Below are 23,068 nucleotides of genomic sequence, written 5' to 3' on the forward strand. Positions count from 1 at the left end.
AGTCAAATCAGATGATCATTTACAATTATAAAATATATTAGAAATTTTGCTAGGTCTGTGTCCAGACATTTTAATCACAGAAATAGTAGAAAACCAAGTGTGTCATAAAAGAAGCCTGCAGTCCATTTAAATTAAAACAAGAAAATCTTTCAAATTGCTTTATAACGTATATTCTTATACTGTCAATTATCTGATATTTTCTCCAACCAAGCAATCCAATAACACTGGCATGAATTAGACGATGTTACCTATTTGGCCACATGAGAATATCTTTAATTTCCTATTTCTTCTCCATGTTCTGTCTGTGTTTGATATTTATCCTTACTGAAATTCAAAAGAAGAGCTATGAAACTCTTCATTTTTGACATTACTATTATGCAGAATTGACACAAGACCAGCAAATTGGACCAGAGAATTTCTTGCTGCTCTATTTCTATCACTAAATCAATATCCCCAAGTTCTTGATGTATTTTGACCTTCCCTCCATCCATCAGTCAAGGCCCTTAAAACTGGGTTGCCTAAAGCATATTCGGTAGCATTGACTTGCTGAAATCTTGCAGCTTAAATTCACAGTGCACCAGAGGGGAATTAGGTAAAGATAATTAAAGCTCATTTCATAAAGGGAACAGCTGGAAATGGTTGAAGTGATAAAATCCTGAGCCTGATTACTTTAGAGATTTTGAAAATTGCTTACTGGGACAGGCAGGAGGTTTTATCATGAACTTTGTAGGTGCTGTTTGCTTTTGTTTTAGGACTATCTATTTTTAATTTCCAATATTCAATGTTTATAGCTTTCTTCTCTGATCATTGGCATAATTTGGAAAGGAGAGAAATGGATTGTGTCAAATAGCTAATGGAGAGTGAAGTTAGATAAAAGTAGTGTACATTCAAAAACAGACACATCAAGGATATAAAATGTCCATGTAACATTCAGGAAATTGCATATTGGCATGCCTTTCCTTTTCAAATTACTTTGTCATCTTCATCTGTACATGTTTTTCAGTTTAGTACCTTTATTACAATTTTTATATACTTGATATACTTTATCACGATTATTTGCCTAACCTGATAAACGATTACACCTGATTGTAACGTTCACTCTGTTGATACTAGATAATTTTAAAATTTGATACAAGTAACCTTTGTTGGGGTAAAGCATGTACTGATACAACTTAGATACTTAAATGACTCTGCTGATGGTTTTAACCATGCTTTCAGGATCAAAGGTTCTGGCCAGAAATAGGACCCAGAGTGACAGTCATAGATTCAGCTAGGGGCTGGGCATAAGGCCAAAGCCCATTTGAGCTAATGGAATTTCTTGCTTCTGTGGAAATGCAATGTCCCTAGCTCGATTGGTCCCTCCCCCATCCCAATCTAACTCCGTACAGTCAGAAGAATTTAGGCTACAATGAACTGTCACATAAAACTAACAAGGATGAGCCTCCCACTTCACTGATATTCGTGCTTCAGTCAAAAGTTCATGCCTGCCAGCTGTCTGTCAGCTTGGCCCAAGATTTCTGAAATGGCTGGAATATGTTTTACCTTGCTGCGCTATTTCTTTAATAACTGTCAAAAATCTAAGGGAGATAACACTCACACTCTATAATTCACACACTCTGTGTTTACTAGGTTCATGCTTTAATCCGAATGGTCACGCACTTCCTCAAAAATTCCATCAGACTTCTACCATCATTCCCAGTAGTATTCCAATGGAAATAATACAGTTACAGTTACAGAGGGTTCCTGCCAGTTCTGAATGTCCATGTTGGCTTGGGAAGGAGAGGAGTTTCTTTTCAACTTTTAAGGGGCTTTCCAAGTCAAAGGTGCAAGGCTGTGGCAGTATGAAGCATTTGTTCATCTATATCCACAGGGCCAAGGAGAATATCAATGATGATCTTCAACAATTAAGAATGCTACTGCATCAACTTTCATACAATTAGAGCATTACAAATATCAGGGAGGATACTTCAAGGTCCAATTCTACTGACTTTGTTAATCATTGCAAAGATCCAGATAGACGTGAACTCCTATTCATTTAAGCATTCATTATAGACTACTGTATCAGCATTGATGATGCTGTTTAGGTTTCAGACTCATGTTAGTCTGAACTGTTTCAAATGTTAGCAAAGTTCTGGTTCCTTTTCCAAGGTGATTTTTCTCTCTTTCTGGAAAAGGGCCCAGCACTGTCATCCCAGACCTGCTGACTCCACAGGTTCTTTAGGCATCCTTCCTGGGCAGATTCCTAATAGAATTAAGGAACACACAAATTTTAGCATCATCAGAACTATAATTTCCAGGTAAGTCTATCTCTTAGTAACAATGGGAAGGCAGCCTCACAGCTATTTTGTTGCTGTAAATTTCTTGCTTGGACATATTCTGTAACATGTATAATATGCAACTTACAAAAGTCTCTCGTTTATTTTGCAGGTATCACTAGTGAGACTTGAGAATGTGGTACTGAGCTACCTTCTTGAACTGCTGCAGCCTATTTGGTGTAGGAAAACTCAGTGGCATAAGAAAAGGAGTTCAGGATTTTGACCCAGTAACAGTGAACGAACAACAGCATAGCTGCAAGTCAGAGGATGGTGTATTTCTTGGAAGGAAACTTGTAGGAGGTGGTATTCTCATGTATCTGTGCCCCTTGTCCTTCTAGGTAGTAGAAGTCACAGGTTTGGGAGGTGCTGTTAGAAATTACTTGGTGAGTTGATACACTGCATCTTGTAGATGGTACACACTACTCCCATTGTATATCAGTGATGGAGCAAGTTTACATATAGAGTAACAGATACCTGAGATTGAGTTACAGACTAGAATTTAATCGAGGTGTTCGGGGGTTTATATATAAATTAGTAGATAGCTGGGATTGAATTGTCATTCACTGAAAAACATCAACCCTATAACCTTACCACCTAGCCGATGAAATCTTTCTCTAGTTTCTCTCATATTTCCCTTCATGCCCACTCTGAACTCATCTTGTCCATGTGATCCACCTCCTGTTCTCTTCATTAAGCTGCTGTTCATTCAATAGCCCCTCGTGGACAATATTTGCTGATATTGAAAGCTATACCTTCACTTCAGGCGTTACCCCTCTCCAAAATTAAATCACCCATCTTCCCAAAAAATTAACTTTTTGAGCCCTAGGGCCTTACAAATGAACATCTCATCTCCAAAACCCCTTTCCTCTCTGATGTCTTTGAATGTGTCGCCACCTTCGAATGTATTGTCCAATCCAGTGTGATCTTTCCCAGAACTCCTTTTTTGATTTGTTCCAATCAAATGTTTCTAGCCCTCTATTGAAATGGCTCTTATCAAAGTAATAAATTACTTCTTTCCTGAGATTCCAAAAAAAGTTGAGAAAAATCACCCTGCAGCCACTCCATCTACCTCCCCCCACCTCATCAACCCCACCCACCCCCCCCCCCCCCCCCCCGCCCCGTCCTTGTGGACTTGTCTGTAGCCAATTAATGAGCACTTAAGGACCTTCTTCCATTAACATGTACTGAGGCCACAATCTGGCAGCTGTCTGTAGCCTCAGAATGGAGGACAGGCTCTTCCTGTTTTAATAAACAGAGATATCCATTCAACGGAAAAGGGAGCACTGTCTGAAATTCTGAGCGCCTAGTCTCAGAATTGCTGCCTTACCTCTTTCCAAAAACAGTCCCCTTCCTCCCCTCCAGACTAACCCCACTTCTCATAGCCCACTGAGACCTGTGTGACCGATCCCTGCGATGCTGCCCCACTTATGTGGAACTCCGACCTTCAGTGACTTCCCCCTCAAGGCTGACTTCAGTGGCCAATGCAGCTGGTCTGGAATATAGGGCATCTTGGCTCACCGGGGTAGATGTCAAAACCTCAAGTCATTATTTGTCCAAGAAGTGTACAATCAGATCATGGCTTCCCAGGATGGCAGAGGCAAACGCCTCGGTTTTTTCAGGCACTGTAAGGCCACCAGACCCGTGTACAATTCAGCTTTGGTAATGAATCATGTGAAAAGAGAACATGGAGAAAATGAGTGCACAATTCATCAGTTTAATCTGTAACACAAAGGTGACTGCTAGTCCGTTGATTTATGGATAAGAAGTCTGCTTCTACAGACTCAATCTGAGGACAAGTTTTACCTCTGAGTATAAGGAACAACCTACTGTGGATTCAGCCCTGTTATTAACACTCAACAAAGGGCTCCATTCTAACCCATCAACTCCTTGTTATTGGTAGTGCAGGAATGTAGCATGCCTTTGCTGCAAAATGGTTGGGATCAGGGAATGTATAGTGTGTCTAATGTTACCAGTGGCATTCTCATTTATTAGCACTGGATGAGTCTCAACTACCAGTGTATACAAGATCACTTCCAAATGGTTTCCATTTCTATTTTCATTTCTGGCAAGCAGATAGGAATAATATTCAGAGCCTTAATCCTCACATCACAGCAGTTTAAATGGTCTTTTTATTATTAAGCTGCAAATGAATAGATGATGTTCTTTAACTATTAACAATTTATATTGTTATATTTTGCAGTTCAAATGCAAAAACAGTAATGCAAAAGCATTGAAGAACAATTTATTAACCATTTCAGCAGTTATGGAGTTATATTAAACATGAAAGAGCTCAGATTAATGTAATCATTTTTGCGATGAGGCATACCAGTTTATTACAATTGTCACATTTTGTCATGCTGGAATTCAGCTCAGGGCAAATTCAAAGAAGGAATACTTTGTGAACTGTCACATATCCAAGGATTTTTTTTTAATCTTTGGAAAGAATCCATTAGGATTCCAATGTTCCTTGATTAAGTCTCACCCAGGGACATGATTAAGAGAGGTGTGCTCATAACATGGCCAAGCAGACTGAAGATCAACTTGTAATTCCATTCAATAAATGCCAACAGCAGCTAGTAAGAATGGGAGAGCTTCCTGGTCTGCCAGGCAATGGCAATAAAATTATAGCATACCTCTAAAAATGCCACAGCAACTTGGATCCAAGTGTGTGTATGTGTACGCGCACACGTGTGAGTGAACGTGTATGTATGTGTGTGGATTGGGGGGAGTCCTTTGGCTGAATGGCTAGCCTGGACCAGATTTGTGCCCACAGCATAGAGACTAATCCATGTTGTGCTGGTGTGGAGATTTAGGACTTGCTTTATTTCCCTATCCCTATTAAAGGTTGGGACATTGTGGGTCGGATCTGCATTTCAGCAGAGAACTAAAGAAGAACCCTCATATTTTCTTTCAGTTTTAAACCATGTCATTGATTGACAAAACTAATTTTGATAAGCTTTAAAAGAACAATGAGAAAATCTGCTGAATTCTGCTGCTCTCACATTCAGCACATTGTAGAAAAGAATTACTGGCAATATCATATTATTTTGAGGTTAAGAAATATGTATAAACATTTCAAATGAAATACAATGAATCTGCTGCATGAACTTCTGGGTGTAATATTTCCCTGTGGAATTGAAAAAATATCCAAAGACAAATTTGTTCCTAATGATTTTTTGTAAAATTTAATTATGAACACTGATAAGACCCAGAATAAGCTGCATGTTTACATTTTAAAATGTTTTCAAATTCCTTTATTTCACATGATATGCTTTGACAAATCCTGTTTGAGATAAAGATGTTGGCACTGAATTCTAGTTATCACTTCCTGCATCTCTTGCTACATTTTAAAGGGAGGCTAGTGAAACCCTACAGATTCCAGCTGTATCTAAGACAATAAGACGTAGGAGCAAAGACAGGCCATTCAACCAATTAAGTCCTCACCATTTCATCAGGTCATGGCTGATTTGATAATCCTAACCTCTACTTTCCTTTCCTTTCTCCATAACCCTGAATTCCTTACAGATTAAAAATCTGTTTGTCTCACTTTTGAATATATAAAGCCCAGCCTAACAGCCTTCTGTGGTAAAGAATTCCATAGATCAGAGGTTCCACTTATGTCCCACCTAGGCAATAACACAAAATTGGGACAAAACTTGTGGAAATTTCAAACCATTGTCACATTTTGCTTTGTGCTGAATTACATTCAGTTTTATGCCATAGGGTCGCAAATTTCAGGACAGTGTAGGAACTGCTAAAGCAAAGTTTAGCCAGCAGGAAGGGAATTTATCTTCCATGGATCAGATTTGGACACAAATGTAATCTCTGCTACTGACCTGTGATTGGCAGAATTAAGGCTATACATGGAGAGAAGCTCAAAAAAGTGGGAGGAACTTTTGTTCAAGACAAGGCCAGGTTCTTTCACGTGATTGTATCCTTTTTAAACTCATTGCATACGCATCTGTGGGTAAACACCCATTTTATTTGAGGAGCTGTTGGTATAGAAAGGGGAGGGCAGGCAGAAGGGGGAGATTAAATTTGGCTTGTGATGTATGCTTTCCACTTTTTCACAACATTTTACAAAATCAATCTACCCTTTGGGACTTTCTCAGGCTGGTTCTACCTTGGATGAAAACTGCCATGGCGCTATCTGGACAGGAAAAGATGCATCCTCCATAATCTCTTTCCTGACATTGTCACATGCAAGATACTTATGGACTTTGTTGCATGCATGCAACAAATAGTACAATATGATCACTAATGTCAACTCCCATTAACTCCTGTGATACAGACATCAAACATTGGAAGGGTCATCCTGCACAGCAGTTTCATCCCTCGGTCATTGACTTTCAGACACAGTGACCTGTAAATGGTCCTGCATGGCTGTTTGTGAATTAATTGCCCTCCACGAGCACTGCTGTGGGATCATACTCCCCATTTCTCATGAAAGGTCATTGAATGATGGGATATAGCTGCCACGTTTTAGCTTTTACTTCAGTTTGTCTTCAACTGGCCTTCAGTTTGTCTTCAATATAAGGTCTCAATGGACTTAATGCACAACAGATTTTTCCAGTTTTGTTTTGATTTCATCTTTTGGGTAGGTCATTTGCCTAAACACACACAAACGTATCAAGGGTCTTTCCTTTTGCACTCTGCATCTTCAAAATTCCTGACTTAAAGATAATGCTGCATCAAAAGCATTCTGAACTTTTCTTTTGATCCTTTCCCTTGTATGCATCCACCCTCCTTGAGTACACTAACTCCACCCCCCACCCCACACCTATTAATGGCTTTTTCATTTTCTCTCCTTTTGCCATTATCCGGCTTCCATCATGCCCTATTAATCTCAACAAATGTATGGTTTCCCTGGACATTTCTTCTCATCCCAAGATGCAACTCCCATTGGCATTATGATGCCCAGAGTCAAGATTAGAGCAGTGCTGGAAAAGCACAGCAGGTCAGACAGCATCCAAGGAGCAGGAAAATCAACGTTTCGGGCAAAAGCCCTTCCTTGATTTTCCTGCTCCTTAGATGCTGCCTGATCTGCTGTGCTTTTCCAGCACCACTCTAATCTTTACGCTGATCTTCAGCATCTGCAGTACCCACTTTTGCTTATTATGATACCCAGCCTCAGCCTCACACTCCCCTTCATTTATTTACACTGCTGCTTCTCTCTGCCCTCTCCACCAACTTACCCATTGTGTTCATAATCTAGCTAGTTATCCCATCATCTCATAACTGCAACTGTCCTCTTCACCCAAGCTTTCTTTCTTCATTCCCCAACTTCATACCATTCTTTGGTTTCGAGCCTTTTCTGTTAACCTTCCCCCCCCCCTCCCCCCCCCACACACACTTTTACGGTGTTTAATTTACTCCCACTATTTCCTTTAAAGTTCCATTTAATTTACTGCCCTTAAAATGATCCTCCTTTTAAATTCAGCCATGCTTGTCTGTCCCACTCACAGTTGCTCGAGTGAGACATTGTGGCTAGCTTGACGTGGCTGGTGAGCTCCTTTAGCATTTTCCCCTGATGATGCGACATGTTTAGTTGTGGAAGTCTGAGCTCCTGTGACTGTAAGCTTTATTGAGCTGCCCAAAATGGTTAGCCATTACCCCTACGTCAGTACTTGCACCAAAAATCTACTCCTTTTTGAAGGAGCCAAGTATTATACTCACTGGAGCTTCGATGAAACACTGTCTCCTTGCCTGGTACACATTTATACCCTATCAGGTTTTGAAACCGATCTGCTTTCCATAACTGACTTACAAAATCGTTCCTATAAATGTAATTCCAGCAGTAAGTGTTTCAATGGGTATTCGCAACATGCAAAACATATTTTGTTTGGAATACTGCCCAGTCTGAATATGTCTGAGAACTTAATACCAAAAGTTTACATCCCATCAGAATTCTGACATTTTGCCATTTTATCATGCCCAACCATCGAAAAGCTCTGGACAGGCCCAAAGATTCTGCCCATTGTGTCAATTCATGACAACACCCAGGTCAAGATGACTTTGATGACTTATTTCTGATTTAATAGTCCATTCCGATCTTCTGACTTATCCGGACAATTCACATAGCTCAATATTCATCCTGTTGATTGCTTTGTGCACAGTACTCATTGTAGTCAAAAGTTGAAGACAAAACATGGCACGAAAAACAGAAGCTGACTTTCAATGGATTAGAAGTGAAGAGGGGGTGAGAGGTTAAGATATACACACATTTTCCAACTGTCCAATTTCTGTGCTTGGCCTCATGACCTCTCCTGCCAGAAGTTTTCATGCGCATTTGGGTTATTGGCATGCGACCCACTGAGAGTGGAAGGGGATGGTGTGACATGAGTAAAATCCAAAGTCTTCAATCCAAAAGTAAACTGGGGGGATTTAGATTTGGGAGGAGGGGCCATCGTGTTCACAGTAATGCTCTAATAATTAAGTACAAATCTACAGCAGGCTAACTTACAGGCAGCGTTGCAACATTGTATACACATGGACACACCAGACAAGGTACCTATGTATCTGGCAGCTGGTCATGGCTGGGAGATGGTGGCTGTGTCTGACATTCACAACAGGGGGAACACAGAGGGGAAAGCAGATATTTTCAGCAGGACTGGGGAGAATATTGGTTTAGGAAGTTACCTTCAGCCTTGTCAGTTCCCTTAGTCCAAAACGTCCTACTTCAAAATTCAATTGGTATCCTTTTGACATCACAAGGTCCCACCTCACTTCCTCCTCCACCCTTCACCCAGCCCAACAACAAGCATGGGTTAATGGGTTTCATGCCTATTCTGACTGCATTAGTCAGAGTGCAGTTTTTTAAGTGCCATACTGTGATCATCATTCTTACTTTGTATATGGGTTGAAAATCAAACTCTCAGGTTGACAGGATGAAAAACACTAATCATATAACACAATGATATTGGATTCATTTCATGCCAGAATGAACGTAGTGAGGATTTTCTTAAATTAATGGATGTAACAGCTGTGAGCAGTAAAGGGACTTAGGAAGAAAATATGAAACCCTCTTTTATGTTCTACAGATATGCATATCACTCTAAGGAACTTCATGTTGATATGAAAGGACAATTATGTATTGTATTTCAGTTTAGAAAACTGATTCAGGCAGAAATTATTTGCAAATTCAATGATATGGAATTATATACATCAGCACTGTTTATTACTTCTCTCAAGTAGTAAACATTGTGACCCAATATCAAATCAAAGTTCAACACAATTGTTTTCACATACCGTTGTACATCCTTGGTGATGCCCTAAAGTGGACGGTATCTAATATAAATGATTTCTTCATCTGCTGCAATCTGTACAAGGGAGACAGGTGACTCCCATGAGCCCACACAGACATGCTCTGTTCCATGCTTTGCTTCAGCAGCTCCATAGATTTCAGCCAGTTGTTGCAGTCACTCCTTTGTACAATAACAAAACTCTCGTGAAAATCAATCTATTAACATTTTCTGTTCGCCACTGATTGAGCAGAAAGCAATTCAGAGGTCTCTAATCAGGTATAGAGCAGATTTATCAATGTTTCTAAATATACATCAGACAAACATTATATAATTCTGCAACGTTCTCTTTGGTCTTTTTAAAAAGGCAAGTTAATAATTCACTCTCTTGTGCCATTCTTTGACACAGGTGTTATATTATTCTTGGAACAGCCAGGCACCATTTTAACATACAGTAGTGTCATTCGTTTAATATAACATTTCGTTTTTAAGATTCCTTTTATTAAACAAGACATCTGAAATACTGCAATTTCATAAGCTTTACCCTTACTATGGTGGTATTACTCTCACCTCCTGAGATAGAAGATTGTTTGTTTGTGACCCACTCCAGGAACACATAGCAGCCAAACTTTGTTGAAAGAAATAACAGCATGTTAAGGAGCGAGCAGATTCAAGGGATTAAGAGTTATGTTATGCGATGTGAGTCTCCAAATTTCCTGGTTGATTTATGCTGCTCTGCTGTTTGTTTGAAATAATCATTTTGCATTATTAACATCCTGTATTTTTAATTGCTTCCTGGATTGCAAAGCTAAAGGGTCATTTATCTCCACACCGCAAGTTCAGGAAATTTGACATCATTGTGACAGCTGATAATTAACTCATTACAACGTGGATGTATCATGCTGGAGGTAAATAAGACACCAGATCTTCCTGAATCATAAAAGTGACTACATTTCCATAAGATCTTAGACATAGGAGCAGAAGCAGAGTCTTTAGCCCACTGAACCAGCTTCACCAATGGATAATCCTCAACTCCATTCGTGCCTTTCCTCCATAAGTCTTAATTCACTTACTGATTAAAAATCTGTCTATCTCAGCTTTGAATATACTTAATGACCCACTCTCAACAATCTTCCGGGGTAAAGATTTCCACGGACTCATTACTTTCTAAGGAAAGTAATTCCTCCTCTTCTCTGTCATAACTGTACGAACTCTTACTCTGAGATCAAGCCCTCTGGTCCCAGACATTCCCAAAAGTGAGTCTTACCTGATTTGAAACATTAACTATTTTTCTGTCTTTGAAGACTAAGAGGAAGTACTAAAAATGAAGATGGTTTTAGACACTGTAAATGTCTAACTGTTTCCAATGGCTGATAAGTTCATAACCAGAGGCAACATGTACCATCAGTTGTACCAACACTCTCAAGCCCCTAAGACTCACTTCAGTAAGGTTGTCTCTCATTCTAAACTCCAATAAGTACAGACCCAACTACTGAATGTCTCTTCGTAAGACAGCTCTCCTCCCCCCCAAATCAACCTAGTTAACCTTCTCTATGCTGCCTCTGATGACAGTATATTTTCCTTTGGTAAGGGGACCAAAATTGTTCACAATATGGTAGTCTACTTAGTGCTTTGTCTTGTTTAGCAAGACTTGTCTATTTTTATGCTCCATTCCAATAGAATAATGGTCAATGTTACTTTTGCCTATCTTATTACTCACCAACATGGATACTAGTGTTTTGTACTTTTTCTGATTAATGCATCAGAAATGCCAAATCCATCAATACTCCAACTCATACAGTCTTTTTCTATTCAAAACAAGGTTCAGGTCCTCTATTCTCCCTGTTAAAGTCCATAATCTTATATTTAACCTATGTTATGTTTCATCTACCAAGTTTTTGCCCATTCACTTAACCTGTCTATATCCTTTCCAGACTCTTTGGTATAATCTCACCACTTGCCTTCCTGCCTGTTTTTGTGGCATCCACAAAATTGGCAATATACATTCACTTCCTCATCTAAGTTATTACCATTTATTAATATATAAATGATTGTGGCCCCAGCATTGATAACTGTGACACTCCTCTAGTTACAGGTTGTCATCCTGAAAATGTCCCCCTTATTTCAGTAGTACGTCTTCTTTAGCTAGCCGGACCTCGATCTAAGCTAATATACTAGCCTCAACACCATGGGCTCCTATCTTATTAAGTAACCTTGAGGTATGGTGTCTTAACAAATGCCTTCTTGAAATCTAAATATATTATATCCACTTTTGTTTCTTTATCTAGCCTGCTTATTCACTGTATTTATTGGCTGTAAAGCACTTTGGAACATCCTAAAGTTATATGTAAATGCAAGTCCTCCTTTCTTTATTCCTTCGAAACTGGATTATGTTAAACCTTATGAGAATTGAAGCACAGCACAGTACAGTAGGGAGCCATTCAGCCCACCAAGTTGGTACAGGCTCTTTTGAGAAACAATCCAATTATTCTCACTCTTCTGTTCTTTCTCCACACCTGATATATTTTCACCTTCAAATACTCGATCCAATTTCTTTTTGAAGGCTACTTAATATCTGTATCCACCATTGTCTCAAGCTGGACACTCATTGCATAAAACAGGTTTACTGCACAACGACTCTGGTTGTTCTGTCAATCCAAGTCCTCTGGCTATCAATTTATCAGCCATTGGAAACAGTTCTTCTGTACTTACTCTATCTAAACACATATTCAATTTAAATACTTTGATTCAACTTTCTTTTGGCCTTCATGGAGGGAAAACCAGGGTTAATGTTTTGAATCTGATAAGACTCTTCTTTCATTCTCACCACATTAATTCTGTTTTTCTCTTCATAGATGTGACCAGGCTTGCTGGGCAGCATTTTCTCAGCATTTTCTGTATTTGTTTCAGATTTCAAGCATCTGCAGAATCTTGTTTTTGTTTTTCTTACACTTTGTTGGTACATCCACTGAAATGTATTCCTTCATCTTAGAATCATCTCAATTAATCTCTTCTGTATCCTTTCCAATGTCTTCATATCCTACCAAATGTCAGTGTTTAGAATTAGATACAGTACTCCAAATGGGTCAAGTCCATACATTCTATTGTTTTAGCGTAATTTTCTGGTTTTTGTGCCACATGTGTCTATTTTACACCTTTGAATTGTATTGTAAAGCCAGCTGTAAAGATTTACTCACGTGTCTTCCTAGGCCTTTTTTGTCTTCTTGCACCCATTTTAAAATTGTACCAGTTAGCACTGAAATGATTTCCCTTCACACTCATGCACTGTTATATCAATGAGGTAAAAACAATGACTGCAGATGCTGGAAACCAGATTCTGGATTAGTGGTGCTGGAAGAGCACAGCAGTTCAGGCAGCATCCAGGTATCTTCGAAATCGATGTTTCGGGCAAAAGCCCTTCATCAGGAATAAAGGCAGTGAGCCTGAAGCGTGGAGAGATAAGCTAGAGGAGGGTGGGGGTGGGGAAAAAGTAGCATAGAGTACAATGGGTGAGTGGGGGAGGGGATGAAGGTGATAGGTCAAGGAGGAGAGGGTGGAGTGGATAGGTGGAAAAGAAGATAGGCAGGTAGGACAAGTCCGGACAAGTTATGGGGACAGTTACTGAGCTGGAAGTTTAGAACTAGGGTGAGGTGGGAGAAGGGGAAATGAGGAAACTGTTGAAGTCTACATTGATGCCCTGGGGTTGAAGTGTTCCGAGGCGGAAGATGAGGCGTTCTTCCTCCATTTGTGCCCCACGGGCCTATCTTTATCTCCCTTCTACTTCTCATCAATGTGCTGCTCTTCAGTGACATTAGTAAAGAGAGCATAGTTTCCACAGGTGCATTGACAATGCCCAGTGCTACCTCACCACAATCTATTGTTTAATACTCATTTTTTTTCCCACATAAGACAACGGTATTTTTTGTTTGGTCAAAAAAGACATTTCTTATAACTATGGAATGATATGGCACTAAAGGAGATCACTTGAGTCATCACCCCAAGTTAGTTCTTAGAAGCTATCTATCCTTTCATATGTCTCTGTTCTCTTCCCTTAGCACTGGAATTATTTTCACTTTAAGTATTTAGTTATAGAGTAACAGAGTCATAGAATCACATAGCATGGAAACAGACCCTTTGGTCTAACTAGTGCACGCTAACCATGTTCCCAAAGTAAACTAGTCCCACCTGCCTGCGTTTGGTCCATATCCCTCTGAATCTTTGTTATTCATGAACTTATCCAAATGTCTTTTAAACATTGTAACCATACCTGCATCTACCTCTGGCAGTTCATTCCACATCTTGGTGTGAAGAAGTTGCTCTTGATGCCCTTTTTTAATCTTTCTCCTCTCACCTTTAAATATGCCTCCTAGTTTTGAACTTCCCCATCCAGGGAAAAGACCTTTGTTAATCACCTGACGTATGCCCCTCATGATTTTATAAATTTCTATAAGATTACCGTTCAATCTCCTAAACTCCAGTGAAAAACAGTGAACAAAGCAGTCTCTATCCAGCCTACTGAATCTGTTTCCATCACCCGTCAGCATTTCAGATCACAATTATTGTGATTTTAAAAATCCTTGAGTCATAGCTTGTTCTTTTACCAAACAACTTAAATCAGAATTATTGGATTACGAACTCTTGTGTAGTTGGAGAATGTTTCTCTGAATTGACTCCATCAAAATGTATCCTGACTTTAACATACCTATTAAATCTTCATTTTAAACATTTTCTGCTCAAAAGAGCAAAAGTTCCGAATTTCTTCAGTTTTTGTATATAACTGAAATCTCACAGCGTTGGTACCATTCTAGTAAACTTCTCTACCTCTCTATGACCTGGACATCCTTACTAACTTATAGTACCCAGAGATGAACACAATTCTCCAAATGAGGCTTGAATCTATGATTTATAAAGTTTTAGCATAACTACCTTATTTTTGTACTGTACACCTCTATTGATAAAATCAAAATTGCTTTTTAAAACAGTTTTCTCAACTTGTCTTGCGCTTCAAAGATTTATACACATCCAGTTCTCTGCTCCAGCACTCTGTTTAAATTTGTCAATTCCAGCACTTATAAGCAATCAAATACATGAAATAGGAGCAGAAGCAAACCATTCAGCCCCTTGAGCATGGTGCACCATTCACTAATGTCTGCTTGTGTTTTAAATTCCACATTATTCACTTATACAATTAAAACAGCTGTTCCATGATTTTGGCCAAATACATTACAAACAAGGACTTCAAAATTTTTATTCAGGTGGAGTATTGTACTGCACTAATTTACTGTCTCCTTCAAACCCATTTTCCCAAAATAGCCATTGCTTTGATGACTGGGTTGTGTGGATTTTCAAAGCCCCATCTATTTTACTGGCTCCTCTGTTTCCATTTTGATCTCGTGCTATTCTGTCCAAGTGAAACATATTAAAAATTTGTACTTATTGACATGAAGGGATCAAATTGAAATGGTGAGCAACAACAGTGTGGTAACCCTGACGCTAACCATGTCAAAGATCATAGGAACTATTGTGAATAAAAAGTGATTGCAGCATTTCAATTGAAATTCCTCGGGCAACAATTCTGATTCAAAGGAAATTGCTCTATTTGTGACATTTCAGAAGGAGAAATTGAAATGTATTTCACTTATTTTTGAAGGTCAAAAAACAGATGACAAAGTTTGCACTATGCTGTTATAACATGTGAAAACAATGTCAACAACTTGAATTTATATAGCACCTTTAACGTGGTAAGATATCAGGGGTGAGCTTAACTGGCTTTTGTTCCTGTGGGTTTTATCAACCAGTGCCACCAGGAAGGGCCTAAATTACTGACAGAAATGATACTATTTCATCCCAGGCTTCAGAACCAAATTGGAGTCCAGAGCCCAAACTTGCCACAACCACAAACCCCAGTGCAATCTTCCTGAAGGATAGCCTCCTAATTAGCCATTTATGTATTTACTATTCTAATAAGGGTTGCTCTCTCATTAGTCTCTCGTTTCTGTTAAGGATGGTGGGGAAACAGTCAATCAGAAGATCAGTACCTCTGGAGTGGCGACAAGTAGTGAGCCAAAATTTCCTGGAATTTCTACACCATTTTAATGACCCACATGGGGAAGACCAAACAGACTACATGAACATTTTACAGAGTACCTACATTTTGTCCACAAGCATGATCCCATGTTTCTAGTGGTCTATCATTTTAATTCTCCACATTTCTTTCACTCTGATATTTCTGCCCTTGGCCTCCTGCAATACTCAATTTAAGCTTGAAGATCAGAACCGCATCTTTCAATTACAGCCTTCTGGAGTCAACAGTGAGTTCAAAAATTCAGACATAAGCTTGGTGCCCATTTACTTTCTTGCCATGTTTGAGTTCTTCTTTTATTTTTTGCTTACAGTCGGCCATTCAACTGCTGTAGGCACATTTTGTTACTTTGTTTTCTTTCTTGACCCATCACTGAAATAGATTACATTTAATGGCTACATGCAAATGAGTAGATTGAATCATCAGTGATGTCAGATCGCAAGGAGGTAGGATCCAAGTGAAGAAAATTCTACTGAAATCCTACTGAACCTTACCCCCTTCCATATTGGCTGATCTGCCATATTGGACTTAGATCTAATGGTAAGAGTGGAACTTCATTAAAGAGATTGGAGACTCTACACAAAAACCCCTCCCTATTTGTGCTTTTGAAGTCTCCTAAACTTTCTTTTATCAGCTTTTTTGATTATATTAATTGGCTGTTGCTGGTTTTGTAGAATTAAGCTTGTATAGTGACAGGTTTATGCAGTGTCACCGGTAATTTTCCTGTCACATTTGTATTTGAGCAGCTTTAAAGCAAACATTAGGCATTAATTTTACTGCAGCAAATATCATCAGGATCTAATGCTTGATCTGAGAGAGAGTGTCCTTATCTGTGAGTTGGAAAGTACAGTATCAGAAACTTTCAGTGAGTGCAAACCAGAGCTTTGACTCTAAATTCTGGATTGACATCCAATAAGGCAATAATATCTGGGGGTGATATGAGTGGGTAGCATCCACCTCATATGGTTTGTGTAAATCCATACAATTATCCTGTTCTGTAGGAATGCAGTGTAAAGATGTGGACAACAATGGAAGAAGTATTTGTAGCTCCGTCAATCAAACTGTTAGAAAGCCTATGAATCCTTTAATCACTTTACATGACCAGCAATGTAAAGATACATTTATGAAAGAATTTCAAGACTGATATATAAGGAAATAGCAGGGCTTTTGTAAGTGTGTCAGAAGCAAAAGGACATAGTAAAAGGAATGACAGAGCTCTGAAGGAATAAAGAAATTAAGTTGTGAAAGACGGAAGTAGGGCAAGGGTCATAAAAAAAATTACATCAAGCTTCTTTCAAGAACAGGAAGGAAAAATGTGTAACAATTGTTTGAAATAGCTGTGGAAAAGCAATTGGTTCTGACAGAAATAGTTGAAATCCAGGTGATTAAGATGTAGCTGATTAGTTATCTTTTAACTAATTGAAGGAAGCTGGAGACAATATAATAGAATTTCTGAGGACAGTTGTTTTAATCTTAGGTATAAAATTGATCCAAAGAAAAGAAGATTAACTGACCATCTATGCACCAAATAGTCTAAAGTATTCCTGAGCAAACAGGAAATTGAAAATTCAAAATCAAATTGATGAACATTTAGAAATGTTTGGAGTAACTAATAGTAGCAGATAGGAAAATAAAATCTTTGAGTTCTGGACATCAATCTAAATGTCAGGTTGAATGATTCATGTTTTTTCATTCCCCTTATTTAAATTTGCCCATCCTAAAGATAAATATTTGTGATAATTCATTTTCAAGAAAAATCTGCAAATATAGTTAGTTGAACTAAAAACAAGAGTGATATTATTACGTCCGTACAACTTATAGAACATAGAACATAGAACATAGAACAATACAGCACAGAACAGGCCCTTCGGCCCACGATGTTGTGCCGAACTTCTATCCTAGATTAAGCACCCATCCATGTACCTATCTAAATGCCGCTTAAAGGTCGCCAATGAATCTGACTCTACCACTCCCACGGGCAGCGCATTCCATGCCCCCACCACTCTCTGGGTGAAGAACCCACCCCTGACATCTCCCCTATACCTTCCACCCTTCACCTTAAATTTATGTCCCCTTGTAACACTCTGTTGTACCCGGGGAAAAAGTTTCTGACTGTCTACTCTATCTATTCCTCTGATCATCTTATAAACCTCTATCAAGTCACCCCTCATCCTTCGCCGTTCCAACGAGAAAAGGCCGAGAACTCTCAACCTATCCTCGTACGACCTACTCTCCATTCCAGGCAACATCCTGGTAAATCTTCTCTGCACCCTCTCCAAAGCTTCCACATCTTTCCTAAAGTGAGGCGACCAGAACTGCACACAGTACTCCAAATGTGGCCTAACCAAAGTCCTGTACAGCTGCAACATCACCTCACGACTCTTGAATTCAATCCCTCTGCTAATGAACGATAATACTCCATAGGCCTTCTTACAAACTCTATCCACCTGAGTGGCAACCTTCAAAGATCTATGTACATAGACCCCAAGATCCCTCTGTTCCTCCACCTGACCAAGAACCCTACCATTAACCCTGTATTCCGCATTCTTATTTGTTCTTCCAAAATGGACAACTTCACACTTGGCAGGGTTGAACTCCATCTGCCACTCCTCAGCCCAGCTCTGCATCATATCTAAGTCCCTCTGCAGCCGACAACAGCCCTCCTCACTGTCCACAACTCCAGCTATCTTTGTATCATCTGCAAATTTACTGACCCACCCTTCGACTCCCTCATCTAAGTCATTAATAAAAATTACAAACAGCAGAGGACCCAGAACTGATCCCTGCGGAACTCCACTTGTAACTGGACTCCATGCTGAATATTTACCATCTACTACCACTCTCTGACTTCGACCGGTTAGCCAGTTTTCTATCCAATTGGCCAAATTTCCCTCTATCCCATGCCTCCTGACTTTCCGCATAAGCCTACCATGGGGAACCTTATCAAATGCCTTACTAAATGACATTTCCAATAGAGCAATATTCTAAACATGAATTTATGTGTTTTATATACATTAAATATATGGGAAAAAATGTCTAAAATAATTATAAATATCAACAGGACTAACCTAAAAGTGAAATTGATCAGCAGGACTTCTTTCATATTTACCATGAGATGTGGGTGTCACCAGCTTGCAGGCACTAGCTGCAAGGGAGAGAATTCTGAGAACTTGAGCCAACAATACTCAAGGAACAGCAATATCAAACCATAGGACTCCTACAATGCGGAAGAAGGCCAATCAGGTCTGATTGCTGTCTTGAAGGTTGTTGCAGACTCATCGCACCAAAACCCAGCCTCTAACATATCCCACAACCCACATTTCCCAAGGCTATCCACCTAACTGACACATCCCTGGATAATATTGACAATTTCAGTAAGGCCAATCCATCTAACCTGCACATCTTTAGACTGTGGGATCAAATTGGAGCACCCAGAAGAAATCCACACAGACATTTGGTATATAGTTCCAAGTCAGAGTGGTAGGTGGTTTAGGAGGGGACATAAAAGTAACGGTTTCATCATGTATTTGCTGCCCTTATCCTTCTTGGTAATTAATCCATGGCTTTGGAAGATGCTAAGGGGCCATGGTGAATTGTTGCAGTACATCATGAAAACCCACAGTTTTTACTGTGCATCAGTGGTAAAGGGAGTGAATGGTGAAACTGATAGATTGTGTGCCAATCAAATAGGCTGCTTTGTCTTGGAGGGATTTGAGCTTCACAAGTGTTATTGGAGTTGCAATCATATTCCACAAACAAGTGCGGAATATCTCATCACACTCTTGACTTGCCTTCTTAAATTATGCTCTTGTAAACAGTCTGAGTCAAGATCGGGATACAGACAGACTCACACCTTTAAGGCATTGTCTAAGCTGAGCTGTCACTTTTTTTATAAAACCTAAACTTTTCTTGAGAATGTGACTTCAAAGAAATTCTGAGATTTACATATTAATGAACTGAAACCTGTAACCCATTCTAAAAGATGAAAGACTTAACAACAATCGAGGTTTGTTAAATATATCATTTTACTTGCATGATACTGTAATCTTTTGCTATAAATTCTGTGTCATATGGTCTTACTCCACAACCACCTGTAGAAGTGGTGTTCTGAAGGCTAGTGCTTCCAAATAAACCTGTTGGACCATAACCTGGTGTTGTATGATTTTTAACTTTGTACACCCCAGTCCAACACCAGCTCTTCCACATCCTTATAAATAATAGACAGTCTTTGAGGGGTACTTACTAAAATGCACAGTGAATATATATGTATATTGAAAGTATGCAATATATTTGCAATACTACATACATGTCCCTCTTTAACTGTACACTTTACACATAGATTGCTACACTTAGTAGTGTAAACGTGGTGGTGCAATGATCATATTTAAGATATTGCAGATGACAAATGTAAGGGGTATGTTCAGCAAAGAAGTTTGTATGTTTTCTTTGTATTTAATTCATAATTAAGATGTCAATGTGTGCTTTTGTAACTAAAGTATCAGATGTGGAGAAACAGTCAATAATTATTAAGGTGGTAACTAGATGGATGAAGACATTTGATGGCAGTTCTGTGGCAAATAAAATGTTCACGGAAAACAAGGAATTAAAGCGCCTTTTGTGTGCTAGTATAAAAGACGCACTTCCAGATTTTTAATTATAAGAATAATATAGAAACCAAGTCAGACTTTATTATTTCTCTTGCCACTTCAATTAATGGTCCTGGCTCAAAGGTAGAAGACAGAGGGTGGTGATGGAGGGTGCTTCAGACGGGAGGCCTGTGACCAATGTAGTGCCACAAGGATTGGTGCTGGATCCACTAATTTTTGACATTTTATATTGGATGTGAACATTGGAGTTTTAGTTAGTAAGTTTGGAGATGACACCAAAATTGGTGGTGTAATGGACAGCAAAGAAAGTTACCTCAGATTACAACACAATCTTGATCAGATGGGCCAATGGGCTGAGGAGTGGCAGATGAAGTCTAATTTAGATAAATGCGAGGTGCTGCATTTTGGGAAAGCAAATCAGATCAGGATTTATACACTTAATGGTAAAGTGTTGGGTGTGTTGCTGAACAATGAGACCTTGGAGTGCAGGTTCATAGTTCCATGAAAGTAGATTCACAGGTAGATAGAATAGTGAAGGCGGCATTTGTATGCTTTCCTTTATTGGTCAGATTGTTGCATATAGGAGTTGAGAGGTCATGTTGAGGCTGTACAGGACATTGGTTAGGCCACTTTTTGAATATTGCGTGTAATTCTGGTCTCCTTCCTATTGGAAGGATGTTGTGAAACTTGAAAGGGTTCAGAAAAGATTTACCAGGATGTTTCCAGGGTTGGAGGATTTGAGTTATAGGGTGAGGCTGAATAGGCTGGGGTTGTTTTTCCTGCAGCATCGGACACTGAGGGATACCTTACAGAGGTTTATAAAATTATGAGGGGTATGGATAGGATAAACAAACAAGGTATTTTCCCGAGGATGAGGGAGTCCAGAACTAGAGGGCATAAGTTTAGATTGAGAAAGCAAAGATTTGAAAGGGACCTAAGGGGCAACTTTTTCATGCAGAGGGTTGTGCTTGTATGGAAGGAGCTGCCAGAGGAAGTGGTGGAGGCTGGTACAATTACAGCATTTAAAAGTCATCTGGATGGGTATATGAATAGAAAGGGTCTAGGGGGATATGGGCCAAGTGCTGGCAAATGGGACTAGATTAGGTTAGGATATCTGTGTGATATTGACGAGTTGGTCAGAAAGGTCTGTTTCCATGCTGTACATTCTATGACTCTATAAATGGGACAAAAAGAAATTGAATAAAGTCAGGAAGCAATTTTATGTATAGAGTAACTAAAGCCTACAGTCTTCCAGATGGGATGGCAGAATTTTTTTAAAAAATACACTGGAAGTATTAAAGAAGCAGTTGGATGGAGTGATGGTAGGGTCCTAGTTAAGGAGAAACTGAGCAAAATGGCTCCTCAAATATAATTTTGCTTATTGAACTTCTGAAGAATTAAATCAATTTTATATTAAAAGTATGCATCCCATCTGTTTCTTTCCACTAAATGGTAATCATTGTTTAAATTAAAATAGTCAGGCTTATTGATTTGAAATAACTAACTTGAAGTAATTTTTGCTTCTGTGGTAAAGTAAGGGATTCTTGCTTTTTCCAACAAATATAAAGGATATTGTAACCCAATTTGACTGGCCTGAGCACTTATGGTGACCAGCCCAGCATTCATCACTCAGCCAAAACAAACAACCCGGGCTGTACTGATTAACCACAACTCAGTATCGGAACTACAAGACATTCATTCCAAAGCGGTTACACGACTGTTTCCATTTAATTTCTAATCACAGGTGAAAACAGAAAATGTTGAAAATACATATTGAGAAAGCGGGGGTGGGGGAAGACAGATTCAAGTTTCATCTGAGCACTCACCGGATTAAAATGTTAACCTGGAGTTCAACAGTCCCTCTATCGCTGCAATCACCTTGGCTGGTGTGGAAACAGTCCAGTTTCAAAGTGCGCCCTTGACTTGCTGCTTCCCCAGTCAGAGACCTAAATGGGACAAGTTGCCCTGAAACAAAATCAGAAATTGCTGGAGAAACTTGGCAGGTCTAGCAACATCTATGGAAAGAAAGCAGAGTTAATGATTCAGGCCCGGACTGATAGTAATTACAAAAAGGTGGTACGTACCACGTCCACCTATCCGTCTTCTCAAACCAACTGTCCTGTGCTGTGGTTGGTCAGGCGCAAACTGCGAATCTAACCAATTTCTTGAACTCGAGCTCACTTCGGAGAATGCAGAATCTTTAAAGGAGCCTGATCTTTTGAACGATATGCAGGAAATTACTCGTTTTTGGACTGGAACGAACAAGTGGTTTTTTTTTAATGACTAATCGTCTAAATGCTATCAACATCAATGTTTTGGCAGCATGTTGGATAGAAGTTCCTTCTTTGTATCAATTATGTTGCATAAGTTAAGGTTTTGGAGTCCAGCCAATGTGTGTCAACAGCTTGGTTACTTTTACGTTGTAAATCTGAAGAATGGGGTATTCCTGGTCTGTCACAGTGGAAGGGTTCAGCAACTTCCTACATGGATCGCCATAATTTTTAAGAAATTGTCAATATAAAAAATCAATGGCCAGTAAATCGCTGATATTGTCTTGTCACCATATTAAATTATATTTACTACTTCTTTATATTTCATTTAGTTAGATTCATTTCAACATTGGAATATCAGTTTTGTGCAGTTACATATTCCTACAATCTGCTGAAAGATGGGGCAGGAATGTGGGACTGATTCAACTGGAATGGACTTCTTCAAATTAGGGAAAAAAAATGAGATGAGGGTTGCCCAATAACTAGAGGTCATAGGTTTAATTGGTTGTGAACAGATTTAGTGGGGGAGAAAGAATGATGTATTCAGTATGGA

At 39.2% G+C, this 23,068-nt stretch overlaps 1 long non-coding RNA gene across 2 annotated transcripts; it reads right to left on the bottom strand.

Annotated features, from left to right (window-relative positions):
- Positions 1–1,087: 1,087 nt before the first annotated feature.
- Positions 1,088–22,196, bottom strand: LOC140454960 (uncharacterized). 2 transcript variants are annotated; one of them, XR_011952748.1, is made up of 3 exons: positions 22,072–22,196; positions 9,564–9,739; positions 1,088–2,242 (listed from the first exon to the last, which is right to left on the bottom strand). It is a non-coding gene; the product is annotated as an uncharacterized lncRNA (long non-coding RNA). The 2 variants fall into 2 exon arrangements; XR_011952750.1 differs by lacking the exon at positions 22,072–22,196 and adding an exon at positions 10,127–10,179.
- Positions 22,197–23,068: the final 872 nt, after the last annotated feature.

The sequence above is a fragment of the Chiloscyllium punctatum genome, chromosome 3 (assembly GCF_047496795.1).
Source record: "Chiloscyllium punctatum isolate Juve2018m chromosome 3, sChiPun1.3, whole genome shotgun sequence".
NCBI classification, from domain to species: Eukaryota; Metazoa; Chordata; class Chondrichthyes; order Orectolobiformes; family Hemiscylliidae; genus Chiloscyllium; species Chiloscyllium punctatum.